This window comes from Amblyomma americanum, chromosome 1 (genome assembly GCF_052857255.1).
Source record: "Amblyomma americanum isolate KBUSLIRL-KWMA chromosome 1, ASM5285725v1, whole genome shotgun sequence".
Classification (NCBI taxonomy): domain Eukaryota; kingdom Metazoa; phylum Arthropoda; class Arachnida; order Ixodida; family Ixodidae; genus Amblyomma; species Amblyomma americanum.
In genome coordinates this window covers 47,054,017-47,071,757 of record NC_135497.1, presented here as the reverse complement: position 1 = coordinate 47,071,757, position 17,741 = coordinate 47,054,017, and the positions used below count along the sequence as shown (strand labels likewise).

Here is a 17,741-nt window from a genome sequence, read left to right as displayed (position 1 = left end):
ACCAACTAGCCCAACTTTCTGTTCTTATTGACGCAGGAAAGCTTCGGAGAATGCTGGCCGAGATCAACCGGAAGCAGGAGGCTCAAGTCAGCGAGCAGCTGAAGAAGATAGGTGACCTGTGAGTCGTGGAGGTGCTAAGTCAGTGAGCTACGGAAGGAACTAGGTGTCCAAGTTGAGGAGGTTAAAGGCGAGAACCAAGCAACCAGCAAGTCAAAAGAGGCAGAAGTTAGCAAGCTGCTGAAGGGACCAGCCTGTTGCATCGAGAAAGTTCAAGTTAAAGAACTGCTGGAAGAACAAGGCGGCATCATCGGGGAGGTTCAAATGAGAGAGCTGCTGGGAGCCAGGGCTTAATTCACCCACATCGAGGAGCCTGTCGTTGTCACTCAGGACGGCGAGATCGTCATGGCGGAGGAGAGCAACCAGTGAGGTACGAGACCTGTCTGCTTTCTAAAATTCACCATGTCAGGGTAACAGTTACATGCTAGAAACAATAGCATGGAAAACGGAGATGACTGCCGCACGATGATCAGGAGGAAAGATTCGACGTGTAAAGATACAGCAGAAGGAGGCAGAAAAGCTGCTTGAAATCGAGAATTTGAAATTCCTAATTCAGCTGGAAAAGATAAAGCTTACACAGATGCAACTGAAATTAAACAGGGAACAAAAGCTGATGGCAAGATCCTGTTTGCGGCCGTTCAATGTTCTGACTGCATGAGATTTGGTCATTTGATGATTCAATGTCCGAACACAAAGCAAGCACAAGATGTTCCCATGATTGTCATTTTAAACATGGCAGGGCCAACAAGCTTGGCCATTCTTTGGCCAAAGACCACTAAGCATGCACCTTGCTACTGCTGCAGCCAAGTCCAGTTTATTCTAAGGGCACACGTTTGCCAAAGTAAACAATTTCTTCTTTCATGCATCTGCATGCCCCTTGACTTAATGCCATCTATGCTGTATGAAAATATCACTTGACAGAGTCGCCTTTGCCTAGTCTCTGAACTGCTTGATGTCGAAATGAAGACGGTGCATTAAGTTTTCATACTTTCCTAGCCTGCTATCGAGTAGCAACCACATATGTAAGTGATCGCAAATATTGGGCTGGTTCCCCAGATTGTGCCAGCCACCCAGAGATGTTGCACAAATGCGGGTTTGATCCTGTGCCAGACTTCCTTCTGCCTGACAAGAAAGTGAGGTCCAAGACTAGACCTGATTGTTCCAGACTGGTCAAAGAAACAACTAGAAAGAAACCCCTTCACACAGAGCAAGCTTGCCTCATGGTTGCATCTCTTTCTCATCCTTTCAAAACAAAGAAACTAACATTTACCAGGCATGGCTGGTGTGGCATAGACACCGCACCGCCAGACAGTGGCCACCGAGAAGTGGTAGTGGTGGTGCTTGCGGCTCCGGTAAATAACCATCGATCAGCCCTTGTGAGTGTGGCGTACTGCATCACGAGGATGACCACATGTAGGAGCTAGTGGCATTAGATAATGAGCCCCTTTACAACAGCCATTATTTTCGGGCTTTTACTGGAACTTTACTCTTGACAATGACTACAGAGCACACAGCCAGTACTACAGTGGCTTCTTAACGTTCCAAAGAAGCACATGAGAGGAAATCGCTAACGGTGTTTGCTCAATAATAATAATAATAATAATAATAATAATAATAATATTAATAGGTTTTGGGGAAAGGAAATGGCGCAGTATCTGTCTTATACATGGTTGGACACCAGAACCGCGCCGTAAAGGAAGGGATAAAGGAGGGAGTGAAAGAAGAAATGAAGAAGAGGTGCCGTAGTAGAGGCCTCTGGAATAATTTCGACCACCTGGGGATCTTTAACGTACGTGCACTGACATCGCACAGCACACGGGCGCCTTAGCGTTTTTCCTCCATAAAAACGCAGCCGCTGCGGTCGGGTTCGAACCCGGGAACTCCGGATGAGTAGTCGAGCGCCCTAACCACTATTGCTCAAGGCTTCAGGAGGCAGATTCAGTACAAACCACAGCCGAGGCGCCGCGGAAATGAAACTACTGTTGCACAGACACCATGCATAGTGCTTCATGCTGGTGGTTGTTGCGGTAAGGGTAAAACATTCTAGTGGCAGCCATTCTCACCTCCACTCTTTTCTTCATCAGAGGAAGGCACACTGCAGCAGCTGACACTTCTCAATTTAGTGAGCTCATTGCTGAAGAACTGCGAAGCCAGCACATAATCATTTCAATAATGATTGCAAGGCGCCTGACCGGCTTTTTTGTAAAAAACCTCACCATTTGCAAAAGAGTTAATTCAAAACTTCCAAGGTTAATAGTGCCGCACAACTTGTCTTTATTGACTGCTATTTACAAAGTACCATCCAACTCTAAGCATTCCTTAGGTTGGCAAACATTAAAAACGAAGAATGCACACAAGGTTAGAACTTCTCATGGAATCTACCTTAATTTTTCCAGTATTAACAAACTGTACCCCCTCTGCTAAAATTAACCAGGAAGCTGTGGCCATGGAAGCAGCTGGCTACCAGCGGATACTCCCTGCAGCGGTCGTCAGCCCTTGGCATCTGCGAGGATAACCTGCGTGACGTGAACTTGTGCTGCCACTATTCTGCTCTCAATAAAACTAGCCTCCTGATAAAATGAGAGGTGGTAAAGACAGCTTGCTTACTTTGGGCAAAGAAGGTACATCCTAAAACTTCGCTTTGCCTCTGAGAAGAGTGGTTGTGCATTGAAGAATAATGCAAATCTGGGCAAGTTCCTTCTGCTTAGAGAACATAGCACAGAAGAAAGAGGGTAACACAAATTAAGGTAGAATGGGCGCTAACCTTTAGCAGAACGTTTACCCATAAGAGAAAGAAATATATTTAAACCTCGATTTATCAAAGTGGGTAAAACTGGCAGTTTACATCGTAGTACTGAAATTTCGCTACATCGAAATTAGTCACTTAGCATGCTAAGAATCTGCCAAAAACGCGCTGAGGATAGCTCACGGGAAAACAACTATTTGCGATTAAAATGGTCCTTTATTTCTGCCCTTTCTTCACCAGGAACAACAGCGTTATGCGCGTCTTGCTTATGTTGCGAGTTCCCAAGCCGTCTCAGCACGTCTATCTCGCCTACCATCGTAGCATGGACAAAGAGGGCGACGCACCCGTCTTGTGTTTTGGTTCTAAGCCAATAGCCTTTAGTGGCGCATACTGCGGTGACCGTCCGTCCATTACATCGCCACCTGGGCCACGTGACTTATTTGCTGTTACCGTTCGTTCGTTACATCGCCGCCTAGGTCACGTGAGAGAGCGCCAGCTGCTCATCTCCTCTGTCGTGAAATGAATTCAAGCACGGCAAATTCAAACCAGCGCGATGAGTCGCAAACAGCTTTCGCCTTCCCGCACTTAAGCTATATCTAAGTGCCTCCAACGAATTTTGCTCTTATCACCATCTTGTAAGTGCTCCGACCACACCACGGACACAGTGACGTCTTCAGTCGCTGCCGGTGACGGGAGCGTTGCGGCAGGCCAAGTCGACTACCCCCACCGCTTCTTACTCTCCTTTTTTCTCCATGTCGCCAAGAGCGAGAAGACTGTCCTTGAATCACCAACAATTGAAATAAAATCAGGCTGATCCTGCTCCTTATGTTTTCCTCCGTAACCGCGTGTGTGTGTCTTCTTGCACATACGCACATCGTGTGAGTGAGCAGCGAGGTTGGCAGGTGTGAAGCACACAACTGGCTTTACAGCTGACGGGTGTGCCAAGCACTAACCGTTCCAGTCCTTTTTACCAAGCTTCGGGCAGCTGTAAACGCGATAAACGCAGTGCGCTCCCATTGAGCACCGGCAGCGTTTTGTTGCATTCGGTGCCAGTTTTGGGCTGAAACATCGTAACTAGCGTTAAAAAATACAAAGGCAACGAAAAGATACTGATGGGGCACACGCTAGACATCGACGTGATGATAGAGTTGACGTCGAGCATGTCTCATTTTTATTTTTTTCTTGTCCCTTGCATTTTCTAGCGCTATTTACCATATTTCAGCCAGTGAATCAATAGCGCCAATTAGCCAGTCTTTCTTTATTCAATTTTGGGTGAGACAGTGACGGCCACAGGCTGATCTGTCAGACTGCCGAGGTTGCGGAGATGCTCGGCCAGCCTTGCTCCGGCTACCCCAGATGCCGTGGCCAGCAGTGCGTCTGCCTATGCACTCTGTATGGGAAATCCGGGCAGGTCTCATATATTGCGTACACGCTCTGATGATGCGCGCTTCACCACAGGCTCCGCTCAACCACGAGCGCCTGCGATAATTTTTCGGCAGGTTCGTTTTCAGCCAGCAATGAAATTTCGTCACATTGAAAGTGCAGTACAATCTACATCGTTATACAGAATCTGAATATACATGACGTTCTATGAATGCGAAGTTAAGAAAACGAGAATATTTCGTTATATCGAGATTTAACAGTATATACAGGCTACAATGATGATGTCATATGTGGCTATGCTCATAAAATGCTCACCTAGGGCACAATCCCATGCTTCTGCAGCGCGATGGATAGCTCACTAATGCACGCGGTGTAAGTCTCATAAATATGAAAGGCTTCCACTAGTTCCCTTAAAGCGCTTACTGTGCCGGGAACACAAATGTAAACAGATCATCATCATCCTTATTTATTATACCCTTAACTCGGGTGTGGTATTAGATAAAGAGGGGGAGGTTACGAAGGAAAAGAACACTAAAATTGATGACCAAAATAGAAGCACAAAACTCAAAAGGCTCAAGTACAAAATCACACTTCGAATGATACAGGCGCTGCAATCAAAACGAAGAGGAAGCAACAATTTATGACTTCAGATGACACATCAGGCATTGTTTAAATCTAACAGGAACACGTTCGATTACAACATGTTCAGGAAACTCTTTCCATGTCCCAATTTCTCCTGGTAAAAAAATATTTGTTAAATGCGTGTGTAGATCCATGTAAGCGCCGGATGCTGATAAAGTTGAACAGACGAGATGATGTACGTGTGCACTGGTGGCACTAGTAAAGAATCACAGAGATTGGGGCAGTTGTGGTAAAGTTTATGAAACAGACAGAGGCAGGAAATTTGCATCTAAGGGCTAGTGGGCTGATACCGAGAGATGACTTAAATTAATACTGTTGATGCTGTAGCGAATGTCATAGTTTGAAGATTTAAAACAGACAGCGCGATTCTGGATGGATTCAATTTCGTTAATGAGGTGCGCCTGATTAGGAGACCACATTGCCAATGCGCATTGGAGCTTCGGGCGAATGAAAGTTTCGTACGCAAGTTTACCAATGGATGGCGGTGATTGTGAAAGTGACCTTCTTGAGAAGCCCGGCGTTCAAGAGTCAGCAGCTAGTTTTGTGACATGCTCATTCCATGTTAGTTTATTGACGATCAGGTCTCCTAGACTCAAGTTGTGATATGATAGCTGAGTTTAGTGAATATGCATAGGAAACGTTGGAACCTTTACCTGAGACGTGCATAAATTTTAATTTATAGTTACGTTCAGTTCCGTCATCCAATCTGAACACCAATTTTCAATTTTACGTAAGTTGTTCTCCAGGGTTAGCTGGTCATCGTGAAAAGAAATGTGACGGTGCAACATGCAGTTAAAGGCGAACAGACCAATGGATGATGCTATGATATAGGGGAGGTCATTTACGAAGATTAGAAAAAGCAACGGCCCGACGTTACTTCGTCAGTGGCGGAATGATACTCTCCGAAGACTGTGCATTGGAAGCGGTTTGTGGGGAAACAGTTAATCCAGGATAAGATTAGTGGACCAATACACAGGCATTTAAAGAATACGCAGGCAATTTAAACATTAGCCTTTAGTGGGAGACATCATCGAGTGTTTTCGAAAACTACAGAAAAATTACTTCGGTTTGGAAAGACGAGTCAAGGTTAAAGTTAAGGTCAGAAGTGAATTAACAAAGTTGGGTCTCGCATGAAAGGCCAGAGCGGAAACCATGCTGACTTGCAAAAAACAAGAGAGTTATTTTCAAGGTGGTTTGCAACATTGGAGTAAACGATGTGCTCCATGATCTTACAGGCAGTTAATGAAATAGGGCGATGATTGGATGGATTCCCGATTTGAACACAGAAGCTACTCTGCTTAGTTTCCAGTAGTCCGGAATCGAATTGCTAACTAAGGACTGGATGAATATGATCTTTAAGATATTGCTGGAAATAATTTTAGTAGAGTGAAGTACCTTTGCAGGGATATTGTCGGGGCCGGGGCTACTTGAGAGTTAAGGCTGTCAATACGTTTTACGACTCCTTCGGAACTGATATGAATGGAGGGCATCTGGATGAGGTCTAAAGGAGGCAGGGTAGGTCTGCTCAGGGCAGGTTCAGATGTGAAAATAGAAGAGAACTATGAATTCATAGCATCAGAACGCTGATCGTTTGGTACAGGGAAGCTGTCATGATTAAATAAGGAAATGTTGTGGCTTTTCGTGAGGAGTAAGTATATTCCAAATCTTTAGGGGGTTGGTACGGAGGACGCAGAGTAGGTCCTGCTGATGAAACTTTTCCTTTGAGCGTCTTAAAAGTTTTGTGTACTGCATCACGCAAGTATTTTTCCCATTTGGGCTTAGAATGTGATGTCCTGGCTGCAAGAAAAAAGCGTTCTTTTCTTTCGGGATAGCTTTCTCAAAGCGTTCGAATACCACGCTTTTCCTGTATTGCTATCAATAGAAGCGAGAGGGACGTACTTGTGAATCAGAGATAAAAGTTTGTGCTTGTATAACAAGCAGTTTTTGTTCACAGATTTTAGTGGCAGGTTCGCGAAAAGAATGAGAAAATATTTCTAACTGTTAGTTGATACCAGAAATGTCTGCCCATTTGTAGTCGCGCATGTATTGTCGGACAGATGGTTGTCGGACAGGGTTGGGGAAGGATAAGTCGAATAACAGCATTATGTGATCGCTCACACCACTGACACATTGCACTGACTGTACCAAATCTCGAGGGGTGGATAAGACTAGATCCAATGTGTTATTATTGCGAGTTAGCGTGCTGACTTTTCAGGAAATGTTAAAAGTAAAAGCGGGGTAAAAAAATTCTTTTGACCGGCAGGGGGATGCAGATAAGCTGATCAATTCAATATCAGGAAAGCTAAAATCGCCACAAAGTATATAATTGTCGTGAGGAAAGCGAAAATTAAATTCAAGAAAGACCTAGTGCAGATCGCTGGTGAAAGAGGCATCAAAATTCGGTGGGCGGTAAGAGGCAATCAGTATATTTGTGCTTCCAGGAGGCGAAATATTTACACAGAGGACTTCACTGCGGTAGCCAATATCAACAAGTGAAGGAAGGTGAACCCGATTTTACCAGCACGAGAAACCCACCGCCCCTACGACGAGCCTCATCGAGCCTATGAATGGCGAAAGATGACATGTCTTCAAGCAGTTCGTCATTACTGCTGTCCGGAGTCAGCCATGTTTCGGTGAATACCGCAATATCACTCTGATTGTTTTTTAAAAGAGCTTCCACAGTTTCCTTCTTTGGGATGAAACCGCGAACGTCAGCGAGCACTACAGGCATTGTTCAAAACATACGCGGACGCACTGATGGGAGCTTGGACTTATGTATACAACGCCAGGACCGGGCGCCGGTTCGTTCGCGGTGACTGCTATGCTTTTAATTCTTGCACGGACTCGGAGACACCGTCATAAATGTACACCTTGTTGCCAATAACGAACTTGTCAAAGTGCATCTTGAAGTTGGGACACCTCTGCTGGTTGGCAGCTCTCAACGAGCGCTAAAAACGCGACGAACGCTTCGCGTCATCTGCCACTTCGCTTCGATGCGCGGCCGTGTCGGGCGCAGTGGCCCTCCAGAGAGCGCAACCATGCGCTCGCGTTACAAGAGAAGGTTGCTAGTGACACGTCGACAGGACCAGATGGTACTCCGATTATATTAATAAAAAAGCTTGGACCAAAACCCCAGCAAACATTAATAGAGGTAGTGAACAAAATGGTAGTGGATGGCAAAGCCCCCAATGAATGGCGATCAAGTATAATGAACATGATATACAAGGGAAAAGGGGACAAAGCGGACGTATGCAAATACCGTCCTTCAGAAACGCACTGCGATGAGTCTCGGTTAGCCTGAGCAGCTGTCTGTGGAAGGAATTTAGCAATGAAAGGGGAGCATGCCTCTAGCGTGCGAAGATGCGGTACGCGCGCGCGCTTCTTCGCTGCTATCGCGGTGGCCTCATTAATCCCATAGAATCATCGCTATATTTGAATCTAGAAATTGTGTATTTTAAGGTGCAGGCGACAAGAATAAAGCGGATGGCAGAAACAAAATTGTTGGAGCGAACCCACGCAAGCGCATTTCGTACAGCGCTGTTTGTGCCGTCTGCCCCGGCATGGTTTCGTTTTTGTGCTATCGTTCGCGCAAGCGTCGATGTAACTCTGACAACACACGCACAAAAAATCACGTGGTTTGTAAGTCTGTTGGCGTTGGCCTGGGTGCTTCCAGAAGTCGCCGAACGCAGCTGCGAACTAGTGCCTATATAGAGTACGTGTATAGTCTCGCTTTTTCTGGTCGGCGTCGCCGTTACGCGCGCATTGAACGAATTCCGGGACGGTGTAAACTACCATCGTGAGGTGACTTTCACGACGTACGACAAGGGAATTATGCAACAATTGCATTATGCAACAGATATAGGCGATCGAGTTTCAGTTGTAGGGGCTTCTGTGGCAGCTGGACTATCTGGCTCATATGAAAAAAAAAAAACGTACCGGGAAAAACTGAGCAACCGCGAACGTAACAGCGGGTTCTACTGAATGTTTGTTCTGCAAAGGGAAAATTAATCCTGCCTCTTTTCATTGCGAGGGCTAGAAGCGCCAGATGCGGAATTCCATCTCATATCGATATCACTGTTTCGCTGTGCCGCATACAAGCACTACGATCAGTGCATTTGGTGACAAAACCTTTTATGCGCGATCCTTCCTCGAACACACGCTCACACAGTGAATTCTCGTTGCTTCGTACTCGCTTTTATAGCTCAAACTTTCGGTCAGTCTATTAGAACTGCATTAAGAGCGCGAAGAGTGAGCGCGTGTGTACGGTGGTTGTGTTGTAGCCGTGCTCCCTTTGAGCAGTCTTATATATAAATTTGTCGTTATAATAAACTTTTGAGATTCGCGACAAGTATTTTGAAGATGAAGACAATATATCCAACGGTTATTACGTTTAGGGACAAATTGTGCGCGCGCAAAGGGTGGGAAATATATACACTATTGTGCGTTTTTATCGCTGACACTTTCAAAAATTTCCCCGCCTCAACCGCTGGCTCGTTTGCGGTGAAACTGCACACAGATCTTGCGTATTATGGTAACTTTTGTATCGTAGCAAGTTTGACAATGGTACTTACTTAGTTGAGCCGTGCATGATGCGAAAACGTAATCGTCTACGTAGAGATCGGCAACCAAAACCCGCAAACGACGCTTTTTCGCTGAATGGCCGCAGTGGCGCCATCTGTTTTGGGCACTGGAAGCCGTCACGACTAGGCCGCCGAGGCGAGCATTGCAAACAATATTCTTTAAAAGGTAAAGCCTCGTTAAATCATTTGTTCTGATATTTTTCCGCTTAATTAGTCGAAAATGTTGTAAGCGCTTCAGTAGAAGCAGACGAAACGACAGGAACGGCATATTCAAACGGCCCGCGCTCCTTGCAACGCTTTCCTCGACGGCCTTGTCGTGACGCTTTGCGCTACCGCGAACAGATGGCGCCACTGCCGCCCTTCAGCGAAAAAGCGTCGTCTGCGGGTTTTGGCTCGTCGATCTCTCGTAGACGCTTACGTTTTCGCATCATGTGCGCCTGAACTAAGTAAGTACCATTGTCAAACTTGCTACGATACAAAAGTTACCATAATACGCAAGCTCTGTGTGCAGTTTCACCGCAAACGAGCCAGCGGTTGAGGCGGGGAAATTTTTAAAAGTGTCAGCGATAAAAACGCACAATACTGTATATGGCCACGTACCAATGCTCAGGTATTGGTTTGGTTTATGGGGGTTTAACGTCCCAAAGCGACTCAGGCTACGAGAGACGCCGTAGTGAAGGGCTCCGGGAATTTCGACCTGGGGTTATTTAATGTGCGCTGACATCGCACAGTACACGGGCCTCTAGAATTTCGCCTCCATCGAAATTCGACCTCCGCGGCCGGGATGGCACCCGCGTCTTTCGGGCCAGCAGCCGAGCGCCATAACCACTCAGACACCGCGGCGGCTCTGGTCAGGCATTCGACGTCTCGATACTTCAAACTATTAAGTGACCGAAAATTTGTTCAAACTATGCTGATTAGAAACAAAGGGTAAAGGCGCAGCTTTGTCGCACTGAAATACGCGATTTTGACGGAAGCGAAGTGCCAGTTTGTAAATACCGCAGGTTGGAATTAAGAGATTTCCCTGTCTGTGTACAGTACACACCTTACATAACCCTCTGGCAATAATGGCCCTCAGCAGCTGTGATAAGTTAGAAGAAAAAAATTAATCCGACATTAACAGGTGATGCAACTTCACTCAACCACATAGCTCAAGCCACTGTTCTGCTTGAGGAAAGATAGGACACAACAGTAAGAGAAGACCATAAATCTATAATAAGAGAAGACTATAATATAAAAAAGACTATAAAAGCTTGATATTACCCAGTTTGTGCACCCGAAGCACAAATCATGAAAATCAGGTCAAGTCCAGCTCCTGCTCAAAAAGTGCCTTCAAGAGAATGTAATTTTCCAGTCCAACAGTCTGAAGCTACCGTATAGAAACTGGCAGACGTCTTGAACCTGAAGGCAATAAATTAACTGGCCGTGTGATGGTTTCCATGTCATGTTGCATGGCATGAATTACTGCGGAAGACATCGTTTTCTTTATGCTCTTTTACAGTGCAGTTTCGGGTAATGCCAATTTCACAAACTGCCAGCAAGAGCCCAGCACTACAGAATCCGCCTCGTTTGCAGCGAGTTGCAATCCCAGTAGCACTGCTAGGGCTGTTATCTTTGTAAAATACCTACGATGAACATTCAATTCAAAGGGCCTAGATTATAATGTTCAGCAAGAGCTTCTCTAGCACTGTCATCGCTCAAGTGCTGAATGAGGTGGTGGTATGGGTACAAGCATCCCACTCGGTGATGATGCAATTAGAAAAGTCACTACCCTCCTGTAATAAAGTTGAAACTGGCCCCTCCTATGCAATAAAAGTAGGCACATGCAGTGCCCACAATCATCCTGTTCATTCCCTGATTTACATTTTCAGTGGGCTTCAGCACCCGTTTAAGTTGTCTCAAAGCAGTATGTTAGTGAAATTTCTTTGTTTTCATTAGCTTTGTGGAGCATTTTCTGCTGCAATGGCATAAACAGGAAGGCACTATGCGGTTCTGCAGGAACACTTCAGACTGTGATGCGACACACGGCAAGCACTTACCTCAAATATGAGTAGGTTACTCAGAGGAAACAATGTGGTGGTTGGGTATAATCTTAAAAAAATAAAATTGCTTTGTAACACGGTTTTTCCATACGGCCAACGAAGTTGTTACTCATTTATTCATACACTTCATTAATTACTAACAAGGCGTGTCAGTAGGAATACTTTATTTGGCAAGGAAGTCCTGGCCGACGTGGGCCTAATGCGACTGCCTGTACGCCAAGGTGCAGACTTGTGGGCACATTCTTGAGCCAGTAGCCTGGAACGGGGAATAGGAGCCTTGGACCAGAGAATGCCGCGCCATGCAAGGTCAGCTGCTGCAGTCCCTCCACTAGTATCAGTCATACACAGGGTTGGATGCCATGAAAAGAGAAAAAGTATGCAAGCTCAGAACAATAAAATGCAACTAATAAACCACTAAGAGAAACCCACAAACAAATACACAAGTAATGGAATGCATATGAAGGAAAAAAGATAAAGACATCTCCCAACAGGCTACAGCAGCAGCCCACGCACTCCTGTAGTGGCTTTGCATATGGACACTAGAAAGATCCTAAAAAAAAAAGGATAAAAGGAACATTGTTCAAGATGTGCCAGAGAAACCACACACAAAAAGAAGTGTGTACAATGCAGAGACCAAGAATGAATAAAAATAGTCAAGACAAACAATGAAAGAGTTTCTGAAAGGCTTCTGAAGCTGGCACACAGGAGGTCACAAGCTCCATATGTTAAACCCAAAACCTTAAACGGGGTGAAGACATCAAATTTTTGGTTGGAGTGTTCTTAGTTTCAAACATTGCATACTCCCACCCAGCATGTGATACGTGCTCTGCAATTCAAATATGCACATTAAATATTATCGCATTATTTATACTGAGCGATTTCGGTTTCTGAGTGTCGGGGTGCATTATGACGTCACTCCCAAGGAAGAGCAGCAACCCTGGTCATGTGGGCTCCAATAGTAGTGACACAGGAACCGCTGCATCGTCTGGTCTCGTACACATGCTGTGCATATCAGGGCCTTTCGAAATGCCGGCCAGTACTGCGATATGCTTTATTTTTGACTAGTTCAAATTATAAAACAGATATTTGAAATTACAACGCAAACATGTTTCCACAAAATGCAGTGATGAAAAGACACATGTCATTCCTCTCTATAATTTATCGCATCCTAAAGCTTATTGAGCATCTCAATGAATGAGGAAAAATCATGTAGAATGGTACAATTAGTCTGAGCCATAACTGTGTTCAGGAAAAAACATGACAGCTTGACTTTGTAAGTCGCTGAACAACAATCTTTCGACTGTTCATTTCTCGGCCTTTTGGCAAAGATCATAGCACTGAAGCGCGGCCTCGTGGTAGAGCATCCGCCTCACATTCGGGAGGTGCTGTGTTTGATTCCCAGTGCCGCCGGGTACCCACCGGTTTTAAGATTTCGCCCCCATGGTGCTCAGCTCATCTAGGGTGAGATGCTTGGGAGAAGGGTCTTCGACCAAACCGTTGCCTTGACGGATCAGAGATAAGTTCCGGCGTCAAACAACCCTAAATCCATCTGGTGCGGTAGAAGTCCCATCTTTTTTTTTTAAACCAGTCATGCACACCTGCCGATGCGTGTGAGCCAGCCACAACGGTAGCAAGAAAATACCGCTGCACTTTGCTCGAAGGAGGTTTGTGAGCGGAGAGAGCTATGGCACATCTGTCTTGAGGCTAGAGAAGTGAACGTTAAGTTTTGTAACTGGCACAAGGTGAGAGATTTGGACTGCGGGTTTTAACCACGTGGTGACATTTTTGTGTCCGCATTTGACGGGAATTTTGAGGCGCAGGCTATCCTTCCTACACAGTGCACCCCTGCAGAGCCGAGCACTAGGCCGGGAGCCGCCTGTTCCCATTGGATTAATTGGCTGGTGGACCGGAGGCCGCGGGAATCGTACCCACGACCTCCCATAGTCGAGGCGAGCACTCAAGCACGAGCCCACGGCTGCGGTGGAGATGCTCTTGTCACAGTTCAGACACTGAAAAGGCGTATGACGTGATGTGGCATTGTTGAGAAACATTAATGACACAAAAAATCGATGAACAGCAGCTTAAAGGGACACTGAGCAGAAATTGAAGTTGGCTTGTATCGATAAAATACCAGCTCCTGGTCACAAGAACGCCACTCTTACTGAAAACAAAGCTCTTGTAAGGTAGAAAATAGCAAGAACCAAAATACAGGTATCGCCGCCACAGGTCGATCTCGCAAGTACAAGCGTGCTGACGTCATAGGACAAGAGACGCCACCTTGGAGGAATTGTCCTGCCTACATGGAGGTCGCGAATCTTTGAGGCTATCGAAGGAAGGTTGCACGGTTCAATATTAAAGTAAGTTTTGTTTTAAAACCAACAGTGCACTTTTATCACACAAGGAAGACAGACAAAAGGCAACCTGAATGTTGGAAGCAAAGAAAACTGATGCTTGGCGGCGCCACAGGCAGCCAGGAGAGTTTCGATTTGATATGGCGCTTTGCGTCTATGCGCTTTGCGTGCCCCGAGGCTTTGTTTTTGACGCGCCTCGATTTACAAGCGCCGAACAGCAGAGGAACTCCAAGTGCTAGTTAACCTTTGAAGGAGCTTGTTAAGGCTGGTCAGGTGATCGCCACAGCCGATGAAAAACTATGATGGCACGATGGTCGGTGATCGTAGAAGGCCGTTCACAGTATAAAGAGCACTTGTGCTCTTCGCACGCTCGCTCAGCGAAACATTCCCGGCTGTGCCAGGCAACTTCAAACTACTTAACGGAAATCGTTTATTAGGGACGGGAGATAAGGTACAAGGCAGTTAAGAAAAATTGCTGACGGCCTAGTGCTGTTAGGCCAGGATGTACGTAACGAAAGTGCGAAGACTTCTGCATCGGAAGAGTGCATTCACTAGAAGCGCCTTTATTAATGGTTAACCTTGAGCCGTCGTGGCGGAGTGGTAGCATCTCCGCCTGAAAACGCTAAAGGCCCTGGTTCGATCCCGAACCTCGGTGCAGGATTATTTTTTATTCAATGAGTGGGCGGGGGGTTTCAGTGGCTCCCATAGATGCCGCCACCGAATACGTTGGTTAGTGGTTAAGCGCAGGCTCTGTTAAGGAACGTTTATACGCCGGCGTAATGCGCGCACACGCTGCATGGTGACGTTACGTTGGCCAAAGCGAGACCCTCTATACTCCAACTGCGCTTGACCGCTGACGCGTTCAGCGGCTTCGGCGCACACTGACCGCACTGGCGGAGTGCTTTGAGCATGTCTCTATTTCGCGCCGAATGCGTCAGCCGCCGCCGGCCCGGCTAGACCGATTCGGCTCCGTGGCGAGGTCCGCGTTGTGACGTAATTCAATAGTTTCGGCAGTTGGGCGGAGCTGTTCTTTTCGAGCTCTCGGCTAAATTAATCCATTCAAAGTACACATCTGAAGGTACATGTAAGTGGGCGAGAGCCCGATCCAGTGGACCCGTTGGATCTAGCGGAAGCCGTTGAAGCGTAGTGCGTCGGCTTTAGTTTCAAGCCACCAACTTTAAACGCAAGCGCCCTTGAGCACCCACCCGTTTCTTGTGGCAAAACAATAAATAAGTAACTTTAATTGGCCCTTGCAACCGTGGGAGACCTCGATGCAGCCTGCTGCACCGTGCAACCGCGCCGTTAAAGGAATCACAATCCGTTGTCCCCAAAGCCCCGGTCAGCCTCCGATGGGCGCAACGCGCCGACCTTGTCCTGGCCCTTCACGACTCCCCGCACTGGGGTTATGATATCTGATTATCAACGGCTGCTCACTGAGGAAGGGGGAAACGACCCGCCGGTGCCTAACCTAACTGTGCTCCCTGAAAAGCATCACACGCTCTCTGGGGCTAAGGTCGCTGAAATGTGGGCTGGAGTTTTTGCGAGAACTTCGTCGTCGGGTTCGGGAACGGGATCACTCGTTACGCTGGCAAGACACCGGTGCAAGCGTAAACGAAGCGACGGTAGCAACCCCTGATAGACGCCTTCAACGTGCGGCGGCGGTAGCTTTCATTTTGGCAGCTGCTAGACCGCACCGCTAGCGGCCAGAAGTCACGGAGTCTGCGTTTACGTCACGTTTCACGTCACTTCGTCCTGTGACGTCATAAGAGTTCTCGAGTTTGAATCGGAGCGGCGGGAAAAACTTTTTCCACTTGGAATCCAAATTTCTTTGAAATAAATGCACCTTTCGCTCGCGGACAAGCGGCAACAAAGCCATGAAATGCCGAACTATCAGATTTTGCTAACAAAAAAAAATTGATAGAGCTCTTCTCAGTGTCCCTTTAAGCTACAACAAGAGTGAGAGCATTAACAAGACGACCTCTTCCACTCCCCCTTGTGACACCTCCAGCTGTGGAATGCTGCCCCAGATGCAGCATTCTTGATGGGACATGGCCCACTTAACTCTTGTGCATGGGTTTCACCACACTGGAATCCCTGGCCGTAACGGACCCAGAGATGCTGACACATTTCAACTAGGAATCCGTGCAGGAATTTCAGCAGCTGTTTCCCTTCTCACTAGATGAAAAGTGCCTGGGCGATCCGGAGTCCTAGATTTGGAAGTCTGTTAAAATTATGCTCACAAGTTCTTGCTTTCTTTTAATGGTTCATAAGAGTGGTGGCCATATGTGCTGACATTACATGTGCTTTCACAAAAGAAACAAACAACTCTACTTTGAAAAAATTCTGGAAAATTTCTAAACGGAACACACTGCATGCTTTCAGGGGCTCCATACACTGCTCATTGTACTGCAAAAGAATACTTCAGGCTTTCAAGAAGGAACCCTTGAACAAGAGGGCTGAAAGGTTGGTTTGCTCATCACTGAGAAGCACTGCCTTTTACTGCCTTTCCAATGAAGGCACACTCTGGCATCCCTTTCGATAGCAGCAATGCCACAGGACAAGCATCAAGCGATTTCCACAAAAAGAAACAGCTTTTTACGACCTCGTCATCACAGCTCGAACCGCAGAGAAACTAGCCTCTATTTGTTTCTGCAACAGCCTACAAGATTGACGGGGCCTGAGAGCAAGATTTACAGATCGATTTTGATGCCACACTGGAGTGGCGTGGCACCTCGCATCAGTATACTGAAAGTGCATGAATTCTGCACATTACTATGACTACGGCTTATTCCACAGAAAATACTTTTGAATGTAGCTGTGTCTATTCATATGCACCAGACCAAATTTAATGAGCAGTGTGGCAACCTGTACAGAGTGAACCAGTATACACAATGCTCACTTAATTGAAGACAAGAAAAAGACAGCTAGAACAGACAGGCTGCCATGCCTAATACTCATTAGAAGCAAAAATATGTCATGCCAATAAGAACGGACCGTGTGCTGGACACTCGCAGTATCGTTAAAACTCGCAGCAGACCTCTGCGTTAATTTCAGCCTGTCCTTTTCCGAGACTTGACCACTTTCTTGATGGTATCCCTCACAACTCGCCGATTTTTCCAGGTAAACGAAATTCCTCTTGACAATTCTAGGTTGCTAGACACCCTTTAAAACCGTCACAGCCCTTCAAAGAAATACAGTAGAACCTTGCTGTTCTGTTCTTGGTTCGTGTAATCTGCAGTATCACAAAACGAAAAATTATGCGTGTTGTGCTATTTTTATTCACAATACAAATTCTGGATAACTTTTCGAAGCGATTCCCTGGTATACATGTCCATAATTTTGCCAAATTGTGACCATATGATGCATTCAGAGACCAAGAGAAAATACCAGCCAAGCTAGTCATCATTTTTGGATGCTTTGCCCACACGCACCTGAGCACTGCGGAAGACGCCGCTGCTGCCCTGCACAAAGGCAAGGACACAAAGCATCTTAAGAGCAGCTGCGGCTCTTCCACAATGCTCAAGTGTAAGGGGACAAAGTATCTGAGAACGGTAAGAAATAGTTGACGGACTGGACATGCCATGAAACTTCACCCCCATGGAAAACAAAAATATGGAAACAACTTGCAAACGCTAGATAGCAAGAACAAATTACTCACGTGCAACACGATCGCACACTCCTCCCGCCGACCGGCCGTAGTGCTACTAAAGCAATGCTCAACTCGGCTCAAACATGAACAGGAAAAAAAAAAAAAAGCCGATGTGAAGTTTTTTGATCAAACCAGATTCGACGTCATGGGTTGAAATAATGCTTGCGTTATTTCGACCTGGTTGTAAGCGAGGCAGGATTGGCTGTGAGCGCCCGTACGTCATGTTCGGCGATGTGTCGCGTTTGTCAAGAAAACTTAGCGAATGTTGCAGATTGTTGTTGCAAGTGATGT

General features: G+C 46.3%; 2 long non-coding RNA genes across 2 annotated transcripts; one reads left to right on the top strand and one right to left on the bottom strand.

Moving 5' to 3' along the window:
- Nucleotides 1–9,543: 9,543 nt before the first annotated feature.
- On the top strand, nt 9,544–16,579 carry LOC144112746 (uncharacterized). The gene is made up of 2 exons (XR_013310437.1): nt 9,544–9,854; nt 16,184–16,579. It is a non-coding gene; the product is annotated as an uncharacterized LOC144112746 (long non-coding RNA).
- Nucleotides 11,600–17,700, bottom strand: LOC144112743 (uncharacterized). Its single transcript, XR_013310434.1, has 2 exons — nt 17,460–17,700; nt 11,600–11,778 (listed from the first exon to the last, which is right to left on the bottom strand). It is a non-coding gene; the product is annotated as an uncharacterized LOC144112743 (long non-coding RNA).
- Between the last annotated feature and the right edge of the window lie 41 nt (nt 17,701–17,741).